The sequence below is a fragment of the Marmota monax genome, unplaced genomic scaffold (genome assembly GCF_021218885.2).
Source record: "Marmota monax isolate L192 unplaced genomic scaffold, Marmota_monax_Labrador192_F-V1.1 WCK01_AAM20220418_F8-fsc00014, whole genome shotgun sequence".
NCBI classification, from domain to species: Eukaryota; Metazoa; Chordata; class Mammalia; order Rodentia; family Sciuridae; genus Marmota; species Marmota monax.
The window spans coordinates 5,443,268-5,465,255 of record NW_026695222.1 but is presented as its reverse complement, the minus strand read 5'-3'; the positions used below and the strand labels follow the sequence as shown (position 1 = coordinate 5,465,255).

Here is a 21,988-nt window from a genome sequence, read left to right as displayed (position 1 = left end):
ACTTTATCTAATGTCAGGAGTCAGTGTTGTGCTTTAGCTATTTAAATCTTTGGCTTTCAATTAGAAATTTAATAGCAAGCCATCAGTGTTCTTCTCATTGCGTGTTTAGAACATGAATATCTAGCTCCCCACCCTTTGATTAAAGATCGTTCCAATCACTGCTGATTGTAGACATTATAAGTTGTGTGCTCTAATTCCCATTTCAGTTTTTAATTTTTTAAAAAATTTTATCTTTTGACTTGCCATTTTATTTAACCACATCAAAGTAGGTCAGGAGATGGGTTGTTTTTCTCTGAATAAAAACTCTTATTTTCCAAGGAATTTTTTTTCACTTATCAAACATTATATCATTAATACAGAATCTGGGCTTTAGGAAGGATCTTTGAAGATGGGGAAGGTAATAGTTTTGATATGATAAGATCAAAAATGAAATGGACAGAATCCTGACAGATTACCTTGGATGCACCTGCTGCTATGCTGTGAGGTAAGGATCAAATTCAAAGCTTGGTTTATTTGCAGTGAGTGGTGATCTCTACCAAAAGGACAGAGAGATGTGAAGAGTTGCCCTTCCTAACAAAGGCAGAATTGATTCCATCTTGGATGTCCTATGTGTGTCCCTGAGATAGATGTTTTGCTGTCTTAAGCAGCTCTTGAAAACATGAGAAGATTCTCTCGGATGAAAGACGACTTCTTGCTTCCTTTTTGTTACTTTACTCTTTGTGGAGATCTGATGTTTCAAAGGTCATGGTACCATCTCCTCAGCTGTTTTGTTTCTGGGCCCCCTTTGCCTTTATGGCAAGAGTTGCTGCTAGTTCTTAACAAGAATACCCAAAGAGCTATACTTATCCTTCCGATCAGATAGAAGCAAGAATGCTGTAGAGACAATATAGATTCCCCCCGCCTCCCCCAAGGGATTTGAGTGAGAAAAGAAATTCAAGGGTGGTAAATAATGACCCAGTGTATAACAGAAAATTCGAGAACTGGATAGTGCATTCTTTTTTTTTTTAATTTTTTTTTAAATTTTTTATTGTTGGTTGTTCAAAACATTACAAATTTCTTGATATATCATATTTCACACTTTGATTCAAGTGGGTTATGAACTCCCATTTTTACCCCATATACAGATTGCAGAATCACATCAGTTACACATCCATTGATTTACATATTGCCATACTAGTGTCTGTTGTGTTCTGCTGCCTTTCCTATCCTCTACTATCCCCCCTCCCCTCCCCTCCCCTCCCCTCTTCTCTCTCTACCCCCTCTACTGTCATTCATAGTTCAGTGACTTGTTGCAAAGTAATTGTGCATTACTTCTTTAATAAAATAACCAGAGAATCACAAAAAAAGGACAATGCTAAAATCTCCAAACAGTGAAAATATTAGTTTTTTTTTCTCCTTTACATTGGCCTTTTATGTCCAGTCCTAGGAATATTTTACAGTTTTTTCCCCCCTTGGTAAAATCAGCAGGAGCTTCCAGGTGGCTGAAATCCACTCTGTGCATTGTTGCCGAGAACATTTATAGCACATTGTTCAGAACAGAATAGACGAGAACAACAGGGGGCTCTTCAAATGTGCCTCATCTAGCCCCAAACTGGAGATGTTTTTTTTCTTGTCATTTCAGAGTTTCAGCAGTAGGGTCTGGGATTCAAAGCAAATACCAGCTCCTACAGAACACAAGCCTTAATTAATTTCCAGCAGGAGATGAGCGATTGCCAATAAGCCATGAATTAAAATGGAACAGTGCACCAAAGGCCAGGTTCTCATCTCAAAATGAATAGCATTTCTTGCTGTTTTCTTGAAAGATCACCTAGGACTGAGAGGTGAGCAAGCTCTCGTGGCAGCTCTCTTGTCTGTAAGGGGGTGAATGGTTTGGGCCAATGCACAGCAGGAAGTGGCCCCGGAGAACACAGGGACCAAATCTGATGAACTCAAAGACATTTTGTCAGTGTGCCCGACACATCGTCTGCAATATTTATGGAGCATCTACTTGTTTAACTGGCTTTATTAATTTCTCCTATAGTCATCAAACCTCAGTCTTGGAAGGACCCTCAGTCAGTGTTTCTTGTGCCTAGGGGCCACTTTGCCAAAGGGATTAGGTGTTATTCAAACTCCTCTTGTACCCACAAACTCCATCTTACAAGATGTAGCCTATTTTATCTCTGAGCAGCTCAACTGATTCCCATTTCTTCTTAAAATTGAGCAAAATTGAATCCCCTGCTGCATTGGTCCTTTGGGGCTGGCTTATCCCTGGGACCAAACACAATGAATCAAAAATGATCTTGTGCTTGATAGCTCCTTAATAAAGAGGGAAGGCAGGTCTCATACACTCTCTGAGGGGCCACTTCTATGGGAAAAAAAAATATCTTTCAACATTCTTCACTGGGCGCTGTGTGTGTATGTGTGTGTGTGTGTGTGTACACACTGGCTCAGTGTAACAATAGTTGTTTTCCTAACAATAAATAGCTAATATGTATCCATTGCTCACAGTGGGGCAGGCAATAATAATAACTGTATCAACTAATTACTAGGATTATCAGGTTTTACAGATGAGGAAAAATGAGGAGGTAGAAGCTTACCCACAGGATCTGAATCTAGAATCCATACTCTTAACCCCAGCTCTCTAATGCATCTCATGCTCTTGCTGAAGATGTTAACCACTTTCCATTTCTTTTGGGAAGCTGCCATTTCTGTCATCTGTTTCACACTGGATATACACTAGGGACATCAGATATGTTGTCCTGACCGATCCAAAATTCAGCAAACTTTGACCCTGTTTTCCTGGTGAGAAATGATAAGCAGCTGAATCGTGATTTGCACCTGAGTAGTTCTGGGTCAAAACCATAGAGTTTCCATTCTACCAGCTCACCTTGAGGGTTGTAACCAGGTGAGTCTCTGTAGGCACCAGCAACTCATGAATGGGAGGCCAATTTCTGTAAAGCATTCCTGCTATCTATAACTAGTGCCCTCTAGTGGTTTGAGAGAAAGGATGAGGTGAGCTCTGGTTTATGGTTTGACTTCCAGCATTCAGAGGCCAAATAGTCAGAAAACCTTGCTATTTGTATCTCTTCCTCAAGTCTGGGACCCTCAACCCACATCTGCTGCAATGTAGATTCAGCCTTAAGGGACCATGAGAATTATGTACCCAGCTGCTCATTTCTGTGCCAATGCAAGGATTAGTTTTGACTTTTATAGATGCATACAAAGGAGGCAGAGTCAAGAGACGAGCTTGACTTGTGGCCTACTAAAGTAAATTGAGTCCATGCATGTGGCACCCCAGGGCAGCCATAGAGGGTGGGCTGGGATGCTACTTGTAATTAGCTCCAGGAGCATAAATGAGGGCCTATTCTTTTACATCTCTTTCCCATGAGGTTGCTAAGGATTTGTTGGGATTAATGCATTCCTCGTTCAGTTTTTAAACACTCAGGATGTTAAGCTGGCAGACTATTCTCATTATAGTAGGAATTGTTTCACTGGGTTGCACTTTACAGAGATTGGCTGCAGGGAATAAATGATTTGTTGGAAAACTAGGAGCAGAAAAGGTTGGAAAGATCAAAGTTTCAATGTTCAGACAAGTCTTCTCTCCACTCTTTTCATTCAATTTGAAATGAATTCATTATGACCGGCAGATCCCAGGGGACTCCAGAGACATTTGAGAGAAGTGCCTCAGAAATGCCCCCTACTTCTTACTGGTGATGTCAAAACATGGAATGTCTACACAAGTCAAATATAAGAAAAGAACTTGTTACTTTGGGCTAAATTTACTCAAGTTTTAGACTAACTCCTAGCTCTGTTTCTAACTTTGACAAACCCCTTGATGTCTGTGATCCTTAAATCTTTTCATCTGTAAGGCAGGGCTAAAAATAGTTTTTAAGACTATTTTAGGAATTGACATCATGTCCTAACAGGGCCAGCCTAGTGCTAACATAGTAGATGCTCATTAAAATGGGATTACATTAAAATTAACTATTATTTTGGTTAGTTGATGAATTTATTGAAAAATGAATGAAGAGCTATCCTCTCATATAATTTCCTTTTCTATTTTTTAGGTTAATAGTTTAAGGAGCCTTAACAGGAATTTTTTTTTTTTTTAATACTTGATTTGGAAGCAGTAAATCTTTAAAAGCTGAACCATGAAATGTTACCATCAGGGAAGAGCTGCTGCTGCAATTTACAAGCATTAACCAAATCCCCAAGAATTAAACTAGAACTGAGTACATTCTTAACGAGGCAGCTTGGAGTTTTCAGACACGTCTTTATTTCTTCAGCTCATTTGCAAATACTTATCTCTGAGTTAAATCATTCAAATGACTTCAGAAACACAATGGAAGCAGAGCAGAACTAAGTGTATCCAACTGTCAGGTCTGGTGAGGGATGATATAAAATGGGACATTTAGCTGGCATCCTACATGGTCTCTAAATAGAGCTAACAAAAGCTTCCAGGTTTCAGTGGCTAAAAATAGTGGTTATTGTGGAGGAAACATGCTTTGGACGTGAGATCAGTGTCGGGGGAGAGTAAGAGAAATGGGTACATGTGGGTGCGGCAGGAACATTTGGAGGGTCAACTAAAAGGCTCTTAGTCTTTGGATTCAGCTTTAATTGGTTCCATAAAAATGAAGCAGAAATGACCTTCCTTCTCTTTGTGGTGTCAGCTTCAAATGACTTATGGACACTGACTCTGCAGAGATAAAACCAGTTGATGAAGTAAGCAATCCATTGATTTAAAACAAATTGCCAATTGGAATAATCTGTCAAAGACCTGCTTGTTCTTCGTTAGCGTTTATGTGGTGTTTCAGTGTTAATGAGGTTTTGGTTTTTCTGTTTTGTTTTGTGTTTGGGGTTTAGAAGTTCTCTCATCCCACTCCCGTGAATCATTAATTTTGTTGTTGAGTTAAGAGCACACGTATTTGACTCATGGTAGTGTATTTCTTCTGTAGATTGTCTATATTATCAGAGACTTTCACTATCAAAGTAGTTAAGCCAGAAACTTTTCACTTGGGTTGAACAGCAAAAACTATTACCATTTTTTTTTTTTTTTACAGCAGAACTTCTCTCAGTAAGGGAAGTTTTTTCATAGCCTGAAACTAAAACTCCATGAGATAGGGAGAACTCACTCAAATTCTTTCTGAGCCAAACACTTGCTATTAATTTATTTTTATTAAATGTGCATATAGCATTTACCATCTACCAGATAATTTATATTCCTTGCCAATATTAACAAATTTAATCCTCATAATGATTTTATGAATAAAATACTACAAATGTTTCCAAATTACAGAGGAAGAATAACTGAAATACAGAGGAGTTATGTAACTTGCCCAAGATCACAGGATTAATAAGTAAATGAGGCAGAATTTGAAACCCAGGTAGTGTACATGAACTTAATCAACATTCTGTCAGTATTTTTTGGTCATATCTCTTAAATGTAATTATAAATAATAATGATAATAAAAGTCTGCCAACATTTGCTTTGTACTTCTTTTGCCTAAAATGTCCAGATATGAACCCATAGATTATTTCTTTTTAATATTACAGTTAGTCTCAAATTTGGTGATTTAAAATGAAAGTCCAGATGGAATATATATGTATGTGTATATAAGAGGCATACATATATAATATACATATATGTTTAATGCACATATATGTGTGTGTGTGTGTGTGTGTATATATATATATATATATATATATCTGGAATTGGGTGTTATTGGGAAAAAAACATTGCAAGTTGTCTCCATGGTCTCATCAATTGTTCATGCTTGGAGGAATGGCATTTTCTTACCCCTTAAGTTTTGGAGGTGAAGAGTCTGAGATGGCAGAGGTTACACCAATGTCACAGGTCCCACTAGTAATGGTGCTCCTGAGTTCCTGGCTCCCAGCTTCTAGGCATCCCTCTCTGCTGGGCCATTTTCCTGAAATAGCTTCAGAAGTTGCAGCCTAGAAGAGGGGCCAAGGACATGCTGGAAGTCTGAAGCCAGCTGCTGTCCTTGGTCTTTTCTGTATTCCCCAGGCAGCTTAAGAGTTTTTTTTCCATAGAACGTGTACACAAGGTGAATTCAGGGTCTATTGGCTTCTTCGACCAGAAGGAGCCATCTGTCTTTTTGATGGATGGTTGATAGGGATTTCCCAGGTTTGTCTCATGCAACTGATGATTGGTTGTTTAGGTGGACCAAGCTCAGAATCCTCATGTATAAAAGATGGTGTTAGATTGAATTCTAGGATGAGCCTAACATAGGCTTACCTTAGAAAAGCAGAGTATAGGACATCCTCAAATGGAACATGATTGACAAATGCACAGATTAGCAGAGAGGTGGGAAAAGCCATTGGAAGCTCTACTGCTATCCTGGTTTAAAATGGATGTCACCTTGCCTTGGCTCATGGGAGGTTTTTACCTCTATCGTGACCTTGCAAAGTATCCAAACATTCCTAAAATCTGTCATGCAGGGTAGTTGGTGGCACAGTGCCTCTTAAGTCTATCTTGGGCTCTGGTTTGAGATTGTCCACATAGTGTATGTTAACTGTATGAGAAGCATGGAGAGATTCTCAGGGTACAAAGAATCCACGAGACTGGGCAATATATGAACATTGGCCTCGACTATGGGTGATGGGTGGCAAATCAAGAGTCCATTTGGTGCTGGGTTGATCTGCCTGCAGTTCTTAGCTACTATTAGTTGATCAGGGATTCATAGCCTCTTTTGAGCTATTATCCTCACTGTCAGGTGAAGCCCATGGAGCCCTTATAATAATAATAATAACTTTTTAGTACTTTAACTTGGTAAATTTACATATAGAAAAATGAAGCAAAACCTTTTGTGTAGCTCAATTAATTGTGACAGATGTATACATCAATGTCACCATTGTTCCAACCAAAAGAACATTTCTGTCACTCCAGAAAGTTTCTTTGTGCTTTTCTCAGTATATCCTCTCTACCCTAGAGCAAATCACAATGATTTCTATTACCATACCTAGCTTTGAACCTCATATATGCATTAGGAGGAAAATTCTCTCTGCCCCCAGAAGAATTTTCAAGACCTAGCTAGCCCACAATGGTCACTCAAATAGAATCAAGACCAAGACATTGCCTAGGATCACATAATGACTGATATAGATAAGCATGTATTTCATTGTTTGAGTGAAAAAGCATACATTTTGAAGTTTTTTAGGAATATATTTCTTATAGCTAGAAATAGTAACTAAAACATTGTCACACGTGGAAGTCTGTATTGTAAATAGCTAAGGGTTTGGTTAGTTTGGGCTATAAATGAGAAATAGAAGCCCCATGGTGATCTAAGCCATTGAAGTGTCAAGTTGAAGTCTCCTAGTTAAGAATTAAAGGAAGCCACAGGGTGAGGAGCACTGTGTCCATAATCCTGTTGACAGTGGTTTTCTTCAGGCTTTGATTCATGGCTCATCTGCTCCCTGCCTATGGCCTGAATTCAGCAAGGCCATGCCGGTTTCCATGGTGCTGGTTTGCATACCAAACCAGGACTTGTATTTTTGTGTTTGCCTCACACATTTCCAGTGCTAAGTGTTCTTCTAAGAAAGGGATTAGCATGCAAGCCAATTAAGGGAGTTTGCCAGAAATAAAGCACCAAGGGAATTCATCTTCAGGTTATATTGCTGCTGCTTTGCCTAAGAACTGACAGCATGGTTGATTGGTTTCCTTAGGCCAGCATGACTCTTAGGATAAAATATCTATGGTGAAATCTGTAGCATATGTTTTTGTGTTCCCCCCCCCCCCGCCGCCCTTTTTTTCTTAATACCTTCTAAGTAGTTCCCAAAAATTGAAATAGAGATTTTTTTTTAATTTTTTATTTTTTTATTTGATAGTTTTTGTTGTGGAGCAAGAATGGGTTTCTGGAACTTTACCTTTGGAGGTTTTGCTTGTTTTTGTTATTGTGGGTCTCTTCAGTGGAAAAAAAATTGCCCCATTCATTTAGGAATATTTTCCTTAAAAATCATGCTTTTGAAAAAGATATTATCTAAAAAACAGGCCTTTTAATCAGCTTTAGCCATCAGAACTAAAGCTTAAAAATGTTTGGTTTCAAATCTCTCCAAGGAGTATGATTTGCAACACACAAGTACAAAGTATTGATAGTCACAACTTCATGGATCAATCTCAAAAACAGATGCTGAGTGAAAGAAGTCTTTTACATCTTCCATTTAGATGAAATTCTAGAAAGGGAAAATTAATATATGGTGTGGAAAAGAACAGTGTTTGCCCCTGGGTGGTGGAGCAGGAATTGATTAGTAAGCGCCTGGGTTGTCTGGGGTGACTTCAAAGGCTTCCTATTTTGAAGGGGATTTGGGTTATGCGAGTGTATTTATCCTAATTTATGAGTGTATGCTTAAGATGTATACATTTTGTTACATATAAATTTTACCGCAAAAGAAAAAAAAAGACTTGTAAAAATGAAGTTCCCTTGCAAAATCTAGGGTGATCCTATGAGATATTTAGACACACAGAAAACTAATGAAAATTGATGATTCATGACAAATCAGTCAGTGGTATTTGGAAATCATGTGTGGCTATATCCATTCTGTGATTTCAGATATTTATCTGAATCTCTAGATTCCTATGGAAGATGTCTGCTTGCAGAAAGCACTATCTTCATCGATAGTTTTAAGTGGTCAGCAAGGGTTTGACTGAGTTGGAAAGCAGATCATTTGTGTCACAGGGCAAAGGCTTCCTGTGGAGCTGAGACCACCTTGGCAATTCTTTCTCACAGATTCTTGGTGATCACACCAGAAAGATCTCAGACATGTCATACAGAGTAGCAGGCATGAGTTTACTAAAAGAGACCAGGAAAAGGAAAAGGGGACACTCTCAAGGGACAGAGTGGGTCTTCTCAATGACAAGAAGGACAGCAGACTCCTCTTACTCTCCAGTTTTACTGGGGTCCCAAGGAAGTGTCCCAGAAAGCCCTGCACAGGTCCACTTTTTGGCTTTTGATGGACATCAGGATCACCTTAGACTTCCAAGTCCCTACTGCACATGAAAACTTCAGTCACTTTGGCCCATGCTGACCATTTCTAATTGGAACCTGTTCTTACAGATTCTAGTTAGGGGAGATTATCCTTGTCTCTCTGAGTTCTAGAACTTGGTCTTAAAAGGTAACCAAAATCCCCCCTTCAGGGTAACTTGTGTTCTTCTGACCAGTATTTTGAGTCTGCATTTCTTCTGCAGATAACAGATTGTTTGCTGAACAATGTAACATATCATATTGACTTAAGCCCTAAAGGGTTGCAGGTAAATTGCTTTTCAAATGAAAGCCTGTGGGCCAAGTTTAAAGGATCATTCCCTTAAATTCACCACCATCTCTGTTTCCTATTCATTTGGACTTCACTTTGATCCCTTTTCCTTTTTGGAGTATTGAGAGAAAAAACATGCATGATCATGTCTTTGATTGGGTAGCATTGGATGATCCTGCTTCTTGAGGCAAGCTTAGGTTTTATCTCTATCAAATGTCTTCATCTTTTGAAAGTTTTCCTTTCAGGATCTGGAAAGCCCTTGGGGTAGCACAGAAATTCTCCTATAATTCTGGAGTGATCTTTGGCCCTTACCAATGCTTTGGTTTTACTCAGTTCCCACTTGAACTTGTTTAGGAAGTGAAAGAGGTGATGCTTGGACAGTCAAATCATGTGGAATGTGGCTGCCAATTCCTTCCCTGATGTTATGGTTGGTTCATATCACACATTTGATAGAAATACACAAATGTGCAGATGTGGAATTCAATTTTGTGCAGTGAAGAAGATCCTAAATATCTTCCTAGGAGGGTAATGAGTTGTTGATCCCTACCTGCTTTGTGAGCTTTCCTCTCCATTGATGTCCCCCTGTCTGCTCACCACTTAGCCTCCAAATCCATATCACTTGCGCTTAAGGATACAGTGCGTTATAGAAGACATTGTCGGTGGTCCATCCAGATTCCTTTAACCTGACCTATAGCATCTGGAGTCCAGCTGCTTTGAGGATTGGTTTTGAAAGTGTACAGCTGCCTCACTAGTCAGAGAAACACCTTAGCTAGTTTAGAAGCTATCCATCCAGGGAGGTTACAGATCTGGCCCCCTGCCCTACACATCCAGCCAACAAGCCTGGAGATGAAAGATGACTCTGTGGTGTGTTGTATGCTCCAGAACTTTCTGTGGGGTCAGCACAAAGACTGCACTCAGATATGTGTCTTCCTGTTTTTCTTCTTTATAAAGATGGTGAACTTCAAAGAGACCAAGGTTGCTCATCTTCAGACAGGATCAATGATTGCCTATGAGAAGAATTTACATATGGGTATCTGAGTACCTGCAATTAAGTAGTGCTATTTCAATGTATGCTCACTCTGAAACCAGGTACATGTTGTGCGTGGAGAATGCAACTCTTCCAATATGCAAGACAACCAAAAGTCATTGCCCTCTAACATATTAATATGGGAGAGGGAATGATGGGGAAAAGCGCATGTGTGTGTGTGTGTGTGTGTGTGTGTGTGTAAGAATCCTCTTTTTTCCTTGTCCTACTTGAAAGGTCATGATTTATACTCATTCTACCTGTAGAACTTTTAACAGAAGGGACACACGGTTGGTTCATATCACACATTTGATAGACATACACAAATGTACAGATGTGGAATTTGATTTTGTGCAGTGAAGAAGATCCTAAATAATATCTTTCATGTAGAATATGCTAGAGATTTTGTACTTCCTGGAAGCCAAGAGCCTCCATGTTTTCTCTCTGAGAGAAAATATAATGGCTTCAACCATAGGTTGGCCATCCTGTGTTTGAATGTGTTACAACTTGAAGAGTGGCTGTTCTCTTCAAAATAGCTGGGATTATAGAGTCACAAAACAGTATAACTCTTTGGGTGCTTACTTATGTTGACAATAATGTTTATGTACATTGATATTTAATGAAATTTGAAGTGAAGGAAAAATTATTTCTTTCTCTGTATGGAAAAATTTTGTTACCCTCAGGGGCATCTCAACCTGCCTACAGCATTATTTTACATAAAACAGAAAGTACCAGCATTTTTTTTTTTAAAAAAAATAAGGGAATAGAAAGAAAAGAACTGTATCAATTATCCATTTGCAAAATAGTGCTCTGTAACAAACCCCCTCAAATTTAATTAACTAACCAAGCAATCTGTGATCCATCAATATAGAGTGGGCTCAACTGGTAGTTCTTCCGCTCCCAACTGAGCGTAGTTAGTCCTATGCCTGGCAGCTAACTGTTGTTCTGGAAAATAGGGTCAGCTGAGCCATATGCCTCCCATTCTCCAACAGGCTATTCTGAGCATGGTCTCAGAGAGGTGACCAACAGTAAAGATTAGAGCAAGCAAGATGAGGTCACTAAACCCTTTCCACGTCCTCACTTGTGTCACATTTGCTAAGATCTCATTGATTGAAGGGTGCCATAGGTAGTCAAGCATCTGGTCATGATAGGACACCACAAAATTAATGTTCACAAGTGTGAATACTGGTGACAACAAAGAATTAAAAACATTGAAACATGTCACCTAGTGCATGTACACACACACACACACACACACAGAGAGAGAGAGAGAGAGAGAGAGAGAGAGAGAGAGAGAGAGAGAATATAGTCATCTGTCAGCATTGGTGAGAGATTAATTCCAGGAAACTTGTGGATAGCAAAACTGAGTATGACGAAGTACCTTATATACAATGGTGTGGTATTTGCTTATAACCTATATAAATCTTCTTATATACATTGAATCATCTCTAAATTTCTCATAATACCTAATACTATTTAAATAGTTGTTAGACTATATTTTTTAGGGAATGGTGACAAAAATTGACTGTATATGTTTGGAACAGACAAAATTCTCTTTCCAGATATTGATATGTGGTTGCTTGTTTGCATGGATGTGGAACCCACTGATATGGAGGGTAAACTGTGTATGAAATGTTATCAAGTAAAACGTGGAACTCAAGAGCTGGAAGCCTAAACCTCCAATTGTAACATCATATTTTCTGTCTTCTCTTTTTAGACTCCTGGCCCTACTCATTGACCTTGACCTGTCTTATTTTGTCATCAGAAATCTTACAAATTATCATTTCTCTTTCTTGGAATATGTTTTTTTTTTCTTTTCTACTCAATTCTAAGAATTTCTTGTAAACCTTTGTCATTTTTCAACACGTCTATGCTACCTTATATTAATGTTTATATGTATGATAGTACCCTGTAACTTTAATCAAATAGGGGCTCTTTCTAATCAGAATCACTTATTTTATTTCCCTATGTTGGCTTATTATATAATAAGAGTTTAATAATATATTGATTAGTGGTTCTGTTCTCCACATTCTGTGCTACTCTTCTCTTTCTTGTCTCTACCTATGTTCTCTTCCTTTTAAATCTGATAAAGTGTCTTGATCTTGAGTGTCATCTTCAGTCCATTAGTAACAGATGCCTGGGAAGATTGTGTTGAGAATAGCTCTGAACTCAGTATCAAAAAGAATTGGCATGGGTGCCATCTTGGATTAGTAATGCCTGCCATGGATGCAGGAGAGGATAGACCATTCATATTTGGCACTAAATAAGTTGTTAATTTTTAAAGAGGCATTCCATCTTCTAAGCTCTGTGGGGAGAGGAGTAGTAGTGATATTCATTGAAGGAAAATGATGGTGATGGCCAATATTATAAGATACGTAAGCAATCAGACATTCAAACAAAATCTCTCAATAAGAGGCAGGAGGACAAAGAATAGGGCTTCTGGGTCAACCCACCTAACTTCAAAATCTGATTCTGCTCATTACTAAACTTGGTGACTTTGGATAAACTAGATAACATTTATTTTCCTTAGCTTCCCCATGTACCAGAAATGGTACCATGGCAGGGTCATTTTTAAGTGTTCAATGAATTAACTTATACAAAATGCACAGCATTATTTTTGACTCATAGTTTGCAGTGAATGAATGCTAGCTACCATTTTATTATAAAGCAGTGGTAAAAATTACAAATAAGTAAAATATATCTTTAAAATAAAATAACAGTGTTTCCATTTGGAAATCTTTGATAAAGTCTGTGGATGACAATAATGGGAGGTTAATGAGCCTGACTGTAACCTGGGATTAGTCTATTCTCAAAATAAGCAGGAACAGTTCTGAGCAATCATTTCACCAACTACTGGCACCTCATTTCATTCAGGATCAATTACAGATGTAGAACCATGAATAAAAATTCATTACAGGGATTTGACCTTTTGCAGTAGTGGGAGCTGTTAAACCATCTTCTGTTAACCAAATCTGTTGTCTTCACCTTTGAGACTGGAGCTTATTGTCTTCAAAGAAGCCAAGATGGACATAAGGTGGGCAGCAAGGACAAGCTAGAACTAGCAGCATGGGCAAGACCCCATAATATCAGTCTGAAACTAGTCAGTTCACTTATATACAACTTGGGCTAAGCAGGTTATCATGCAAGAGAAGTTGGCACCCTTCATCCTGGAGGAGAACAGGTGTCTGACCAGGGAGATGGAAACTCTAAGAAGGTAGTAAATTTTGAACAATTGAATGCCAGGTAAGTGATTCATCAAATAAATGACAGTGGACATCTGCCCAACCTTCAGAGTGTGGAGATCAATGTGACGGCTATTGGCTGTTTCACTTCCTTCTTCCAACTCCTCTGCCAACTGCCTGTTGCCTCCCCCACTCCCACCCCTTGCCTCCCCACCAATCAGACATTCTGGGAAATCTTCTTCAGCCTAGTTAAGCTGACATGTTAAAGGGTCACCACACACTCCTACTGACCATGTGTTGCAACAGGAAAAGAAACCTTCAAATCAAGAGCTTTGGGCTATTTAACCTTAAGCAAAACCAATTAACCTTTCTGGGTTTCAGATTTTAATTTTCCCATGAATGAAATAGGAAAGAAGGATAGTCTTTCTCATCCTTTAGGATCACTTTCAGTTCTTAATCTTTAATTCTGTCCTCTTAACTTCCTATATCCATTCAATTTCTTGTGTCTCCCTTTCTTGCTTACCTATTCCCTGTGCTTCTGTCCCAAGGCAGTCAGCTAAGCCAGAATGAGCACTAGGCAGATGAAAGGAGCCCTGGGTGTTTGCCTAAGCTCTCAGAGCTGCCAAAGGCAAATGCTGGGGCAAAGGGCAACTGTAAGTGATGGAATTAAATATTTACCATGTTAACCATGACCACTCATGGATTTCAGAGAAAGCCGACCATATTGACTGGAATTTTTCCTCCTGTGTTTCTAATGATATGCAATCTTGACTAGATTTGCCAGCTCTCAGAGGGTTGCACACTATTCAGCAACATTAATTTCTTTGCCTACTTCCTGTTACAAGCAATTATAATCTTGGCAGTTTTACTCTCCTTGAATAAGCACTTGTACACTTTATTGATATCTGGCAGAGAGGACTCTCTCCATGTTAAGCCTTACTTAGAGTTTTGACACTGCTAATTCTACAAAGTACTTGAGCTGCAGATCAACATTTGCTGGGCATTCTGTGGGGAGGTTTTATTACTGAATCCTGTGAAATGGAAGATTCCAAGAAAATTTAAGATAATTGATTTTTTTTTTTTTTTGCCCTCACATCTTCTTGTCCACTCTACTCCCCAAATGGTGATTTAACCCGTCCTATAAGGCAGTAGGCACAGGTTCACAACCACTTATTGATAATTCCCTCTCTAGTAGGACTTGACCTTGCCTAAAGAGAGCCATCCTGCCCCCAGTCATGCTCTTCCCTAAAGCATGCATTCAGTGGGTCCTGATTCCAGTATATAAGACCCAGTTCACTCTTTCTAATTCAAGACATCTCTGTAGAACTGGCTCAACTCGGGGCTCCCAGGAGGTTGCCTGAGACCTCTTCAGGAACATTATCACAGCCTGACTTCTTCTCCTGTCCCTACTTTCTTCTTTACTTTCCTCCTTTCTTCTCTAGGTGTTGATCCCACAATGTAAATGCATGTATACAATTTTTTTTTTTTTAATCTCAGAGTCTATTTTTCCAAGGAATCAAAGCTGTAACTGCAGTGACATGGAGTGAGATCAAAGTTTAGGAAGCAGAAAGACCTGTGGTGGAATCTACCTACTAACTCTTTAGATCTTGGACACTTGAGTTTCTTTCTCTCTTCATTTTTTTTTCATTTATAAAATGGTCTTTTTGGGAGGATTAAAGCAGCTCAGTTAGTATAAATCCCCAGGCCCTGTGGGGGATATTCACACTGTTTATGTCCTCCCACTGCTTCTGTCGCCTTCTATCCCATATGATTTGCTCAGCTATTATGTTTTCATGTTTTTTGCTTACTTTTTGTCTGCATCCACCCCACTGCCCACACACCCACAAACAGGAACACAAGCCCTGCAAAGAAAAATATCCTTGTTGTTTTTGTTATGCATTTCAAACACATAGTGAGCATTGATAAGTACTAAACGAACGAACGCATGAAGGAAAGGGAAAATAGAGGCTGGGAGACCAGTTGGGGCAGGGGCTGGGACCCCAGTGTTAACGGGGGCAGTAATAAAGGCTGAGTGACATGGAAGCATGGGAGTGAGAAGCTGATAGATTTTAACAGTTTGGGGAAATTAAATGCATGGAGTATCTTAAAAACACATAAAGTTTTCAAACTTGAAGTTGCATCAGATTCCCTTTGAGGGCTTGTTTAAACACAGATTCCAGGGCCCCATTGTGAGAGTGTCTGATTCTGAAGGTTCATGACCAAAGCCTCATTTGGATAATTATTTCTTTAAGCAATTTTCACCTATTTATCCTTCTCCTTTCAGTTTAATAAGGTTTTTAGTAATTTTGGTCATTGTGGAAGTAAAGAAAAATGTGTTAGTATTCCCCTTGTGACAGTAAAACTTCACAGTTATAAAGACAATGATTAAATAACCCATTCCTCTGTCCTCTTTCAGTTTGTTTAAAACTCTCCTTGTTGTTTCTAATTATTTTCTCTCGGGCACTATTATCATTGTTTGTTTGTTTTTCCATTGAGAGTCTGTTAAGAACTGTTTCTTTACCCCTTGTTTTGAAATTTATCAAGCATCTCCATGTCCATATAAGAATACAAAATATTGAACATCAAATTCTTAAGTAAAATAGCAGTTATCACCAGATTTTAATTTCTCTGAAGCCTTATCTCCATGATACATCCTAGTATCCATGCCAGATCTTTCTTCAAAAGCAGTTCTGTAAATTTTTATACAGCTTATGGTCTCTTATGTCCTGTAGGATTTTTTAAAAGTCCTTTAGAAACATCAGAGATACATATTTTTCTTTCTGATCTTACAGCATTTCAAATTCATTAACTCCTAGTTTGATTTCCTGGGGGGTGGAGATATAAAAGTAGCAACTAATATGATATAGTTAAGTTATGAGCATTTTGACTTGTCAAATATGCAGATTTTTATCTTCTGAAACTTTCATTTCTGAACATTCTTAATATATTAAGCTAAACATTATTTTATAGAAATTGCCCACTCATTTAAAAAAAAAAACATTATCCATGTTATTTCTCAGTTGTACAGATCACCCAGACACCAGCAAAGGGCTGAGACTGATTCATTCATTCCTGGATCATTAGAAGGTAGCAAAATTCTTCCACATAATACTTGCACAATAAGTGTGTGTTCAAGATTGCCATCAACAGAGTTGACTATTATTTTTATTCAAGAAAACTCTTTTTTCTTGTGTTTGTTTTGTGGGTTTGCATGACAATATTATGTTTCTTCAAAACCAGGTGCCTTAGCCAGTTTTGTTTTGTTGTTATAAGAGAATAGTGGGAACGGGGTAATTTATAAAGAAAAGATATTTACTTAACTCATAGTTCTGGAGGCTGGAAAGTCCAGGATCATGAGGCCATGTCTGACAAAAGTCTACTTGTTGGATCATCCCATGGCTATAGGTGGAAGAGCAACAGTGTACTCACAAGAAGGAAGGAGACTGAACTCATATTTTTATAAGGAACCCTCTTCTGTGATAACTAACCTGATTCCTTGACAATCAGCATTAATGCATTCATTCAAACTTTAACACCAGTTAAGAAAACGAACTGGGATGAAAACATTTTCAGTGGATTAAAAAATGCTTACCTTGTGTTTATTTTTATGGTCTGATTTTCACATAGTATGATAATCAGAGTAACTTTCTTTAAAATAATGACTTATAACTCATTATGTGTTAAAAGTAAAAGTAGCACTCCCTTAGTTTTATAAAATCATCACTCTTTGCTGTTTAATAAAGAGATGTATTTTTACCACTTCTTACCACACTTAATTCCCCCAACTTAAAATAGCCTGTTTAGCTGTATTATATCAACACCCACTCCACATACATTTTTATAAAGTGAATATTATATAGGCACACACACATACATCTTCATTTTACAGTGACTTTTTTTACAGCTTCAAAAACGTGAGTCTTGAAGTCACCTAATCACTGTCCAAACCTAGTTTTTAAGTCTTACCTCTATTATTGTATTAATTATCTGTTGCCAAATAATGTTGCATAAAAAAATTTCCCCCAAACTCAGTAGCTTAAGACAATGCATATTTGTTTAGTTTATGTATCTGCAGGTTGGAAATTTAGACTGGTCTCTACTGGGCCATTCATCTGATGTGATTCACCCACATGTTGAGCAGTGGGCTGATTTTAATGACATAGTGATTGGATTGTGTGTTTCTCCTCATCCAATAGGCTATCCCTGGCTAGTTCTCATGATGGCTGGGCAGGGCAAAGAGAGGAGGAGGGAAGAGAGAGAGCGAGAGGGAGGGAGGGAGGGAGGGAGAGAGAGAGAGAGAAGAATAGAGAGAGGGAGAGAGGAAGAACATAAAGTTCTTTGAATCCTAGGCTCAACACAAAACACAACACCAACAATTCTGATGTATTTTCTGGGCCAAAGAAAATTGCAAAGCTAGCCACAATCAAGAAGTGAAGGACTAGATTCCACTTCCTGAAAGCAAAGTATTTTGGTACAGAGAGGGAAGTGAACTGGGGTCATTTATTCAATCTACTACAGCTATTCCTAAGCTGATTTTGAGCAGTTCCCTTCATTTCCCCCTCATCGACCCCAAATAAAGAAACTTTTTCACATTTTCCTTTTCTTACGGTGATTCTAGGGATGGTGTATTACTCTGGTGAAATAAAGATCCTCCTCACTTATAACCAAGACATGGGAGTGAACCAGCATAAATAGTGTCACTGTGCTAACCTATGGTGATACTAGAAGCCACATTGCAGTGTTAGCACCAGATTTGTGGTGAAGAAGGTGACATAGTTGAAGTCTGCAGAGTGGCATGATGGCTTCCTCTGTATCCCAGATATGCCTCAACATGTGAGATTTATTCAATAAGTATATGATGAATGAAGAAATGTGCTTCTCTATGTGTTTTTATTGTGTTGTTATTTATAATTAAGTGTGTCTTTCACAATTAGGACCTGAAAGGTCATATAACATAGACATACATACACCACACATGTTGGTATGCACCCCAAAACATCTCTGAGTTCACATAATAGCAGTCAACATGTACTACTTGTTACACAGCAGATCCTGTCCCAGTAGCTCCTTTCTGTTAGCCATTTAGGCTTTTGAAAACAGGCAGTAAGCCTTATGAACATCTGCATTTTGCAGGTGAGGTAATTCAGGTTCACAGAATTCTTTCTGTTCATTTGCCAAATGTTCTAAATGTCCTGCTCAAAGTCACACAGCTAATACAGAACAATGTCAAGATTTGCCCTCGGGCAAGACATTTTCAGGCTCTGACACCTAAATCACTGCTATACCACCGTGGCTTTAGTTAGAGCTTCCATCTGTGGTCTCCCTTGTAATGTTGGCTTCCATCCTTTAAACTAACTCTCAGGAAAACCAAACCATGACTTGCATATCACCCTGTGAACGTTTTTCATCTAACCCTGACTTGTCCTGACACCCACCTAGTAGACTTCTAATAAGACTTCCCTTTGCTGATAATTTCCACATTGTCAAGGGATGCAAAATAGTTTCAATAAAAAGTTTTAATATTAGCCAATAAGAAAGTATAAAAGAAATAGGAAAAAAGCATAAAAGGAAGGAAGGAGAACAAAAGAAGAGAGAGAAAACTTTTTTAAAAAAGGGAGGATAATGGGGGACTGAGTTTGTAATTCAGTGGTAAAGTGCTTGCCTAGGATATACAAGGTCCTGGGTTCTATCAACAGTACTGCAAGAAGAGGAAGACGGAGAAGGAGCAAGAGAAGGAGAGGAGCAAGAGAAAGAAAAGGAGCAAGAGAAGGAGCAGGAGCAAGAGAAGGAGAAGGAGCAAGAGAAGGAGAAGAAAATGGATTGCAGTATTTTCTGTCAGTCCCAATGTTTGGTTCATCTATCCATCATCCTCTCTGTTAGCAAGTGAAATTGAAATGAGTGGTTTAGGTAATGAACCTAAACTACTGTAGTATTCATTACTAACCACTCTCAAAACTATTCTGCTTGGTGGTTTTTATTTGGATGGATATATACAAGTTTCCTTTTCATAGCTAGATATAAACATATGTGAGAAAAATTCTGACTCAGAACAGATTTTAAACCAGGAGGCCCTTTTGCTTGCTCTGAATTGTTATTCATCACATCCCTTATTGTCATGTTCTAGTCCCTTCAAAACTTTGTTTTTTAGTGCTATGTTTCCTCATAAACTTCCGTGTTCCACTGCCTATGTGTGAATAAAAAGTAACATTTTAAATAAGCATCTTTGCTGCCCTAGAGGTCAGGAGAGACTTTGAAGACACTGGAGGGTTGATCCATGTCCTGAGAGGGCAAGAGTTGTCTTTTGATAGCAAGCCAAAGAGGGCTAAATTTCCTTTAAATAGTTTATCAGTACTCTGTAGTTCTCAGGATCACTTATAAAAATGGAATTGGTATAAAAATCCTCAACAAAGGTAGACTGGCTTAGATAGTAATACATGGTCTCAAACTGTGTTGCAAGGTCACCAAAATGCTTCCAAATAAGAAAACATCCAAACTAAAGGCCACTACTGCATATCTGCTCCATCCTGAGTATGGTGTACAGAAGAGCTTCAGTCTCTGCCACACATATACAATTTCCCTTTGATAGGCCTTCAGTGTCCAATCTGTGGTAAGATTCCTGTTAGAAGTACTGTGGCCTGCTGCCCAAGAGAGATTTCTCTGGCTTCTGAATGTTCTCAGTCATGTGCTTAGTGGACTGAAAGAGAGAGAATCAATGCCCATGGAAGCAGCCCTCCACCCATTACTGAAGGGATTGGGTAGATTTTATTTGGGCTGGATATAAGGCATTTTCTTCCCAGTTTTCTAAGAATTCCCCAACAGGATCAAGCTCCAAGACCAAGAACAATAATCCAATTATTAACCTACCCTATCTTGGCTTCCTACTTTTCACTGCCTTTCATCCCCTGTTACATTTGGATGTGAGGTGTCCCACAAAAACTCACATGTTGAGACAATGTGAGAGGGTTCAGAGGGGAAATGATTGAGTTGTGACAGCCTTAACCCAATCAGTGACTTATCCCTTGATGGGATTAATTGAGTGATAACTGGGGGGCAGGTGAGGTGTGGTTGGAAGAGATGGCATTTGGGGGGCTTGGCTTTGGAGTATATATTTGTATCTGCTAAGTGGAGCTCTCTCTCTCTCTCTCTCTCTCTCTCTCTCTCTCTCTCTCCTTTCTGATTATCATGTGAACTGGTTCCCTTCTGCCACACTTTTCTGCCATGATGTCCTGCCTCACTTTGAGCCCTGAGTAACGGGGCTGTCTATGAACCAAACCTCGGAAACCATAAGCCCCTATGTAAACTTTTCCTCCTCTACAGTTGTTCTGATTGGGTCTTTTAGTCACAGCAGAGAAAAAGCTGACTGAAACACCCTCACTCAACTATTCTGGTTTCCTGGAGTTACTTTTCCTGGACGAATTAGTCATCTACCCCTTACCTCAGGGTGCTTCTGCCAGGACCCTACATTACTAAAGGTGTTCTTATTATTTTATCATATTTTCTTCCTGTACTTTTCCCCCCCTCTGCCTTTCTCCATTTCTCTTTCCCCTGAATTCCAAGGTTATAATGCCCCATCCTACAAGGTCAAGTTCTCAGCACACCAACTAAGGAATAATTTCATAACATTAAAAAATCGATAAGTAGAATTCAACACTAGAATCATAAGGGAAAAAAATCTTATTAAACCCCAAGATAGAAAATGGCTATAAAAATAGAATAAAAAGATAGGAGATACTCTATGGAATTTTTGAAATTAGTATTTTAAGAGCTTTAAATCATCAGGCAGAAAGTAGAAAAGTACTTTATCCAGATCAACAGAGGTATTTCTCAGAGACTAGAAGAATCTCACAATTTACATAATAAGTTTTGAATCGAAAATGACAGAAGAAGTATAAATTTGGAAAACTTTGTCGGAACTCTCCTTCACTTGGGATAGTGGGCAGCTGCCTTGGCCTGTCAGAAAAATAAGTAGCCGTCACTGACTGGACATGTGTTGCCTTGCGTGAGACTGTGCAGCACGTAAAGGTTTGACAGAACTGACATAAAAAATATACCTCAGGTTTTGTTAGCACTGAGAAGGACAGCTCCCGTTCATTAGAAAGAAGGTCTTCACAGAAATGGCCACTGGGGCAGATCTCCCTCTCTCAGGGAAAAAGATTTTCAGTAAAGTCCAGTTAACACATTGTTTCAGAAATACAACCCAACACAGGATGCCAACGTAAACTTTGTTGCCCACACATTTGCAAATTTGGCCACTGTTTTTCTGACATGTTTTATGTATGTCCTTTCTAAAATATAGTCACAGATTCTTTAAGCGATGCATAAGGTTTTCATTTATGAAGTACATAATGCTCTAGTTATCCATTGCTGTGTAATATACCAGCCTCACACTTAGTGGTTTGAAAATAAAAAAAAACAAAACAGTAATAGATATTGTTTGTTATTGTCTATTATGGTTCTCGGGGTCAACTTCGCCTAGTACAGCAGTAATCTCTTGAGGTCCCTCAGGAATCTGCGTGGGGAGTGTGCCTGAGGATAG

At 38.7% G+C, this 21,988-nt stretch overlaps 1 protein-coding gene across 3 annotated transcripts in view; it reads left to right on the top strand.

Moving 5' to 3' along the window:
- Plcb1 (phospholipase C beta 1) overlaps positions 1-21,988 on the top strand; it is a 722,370-nt gene that overhangs the window by 155,064 nt on the left and 545,318 nt on the right. The gene's annotated exons all lie outside the window — the stretch shown is intronic.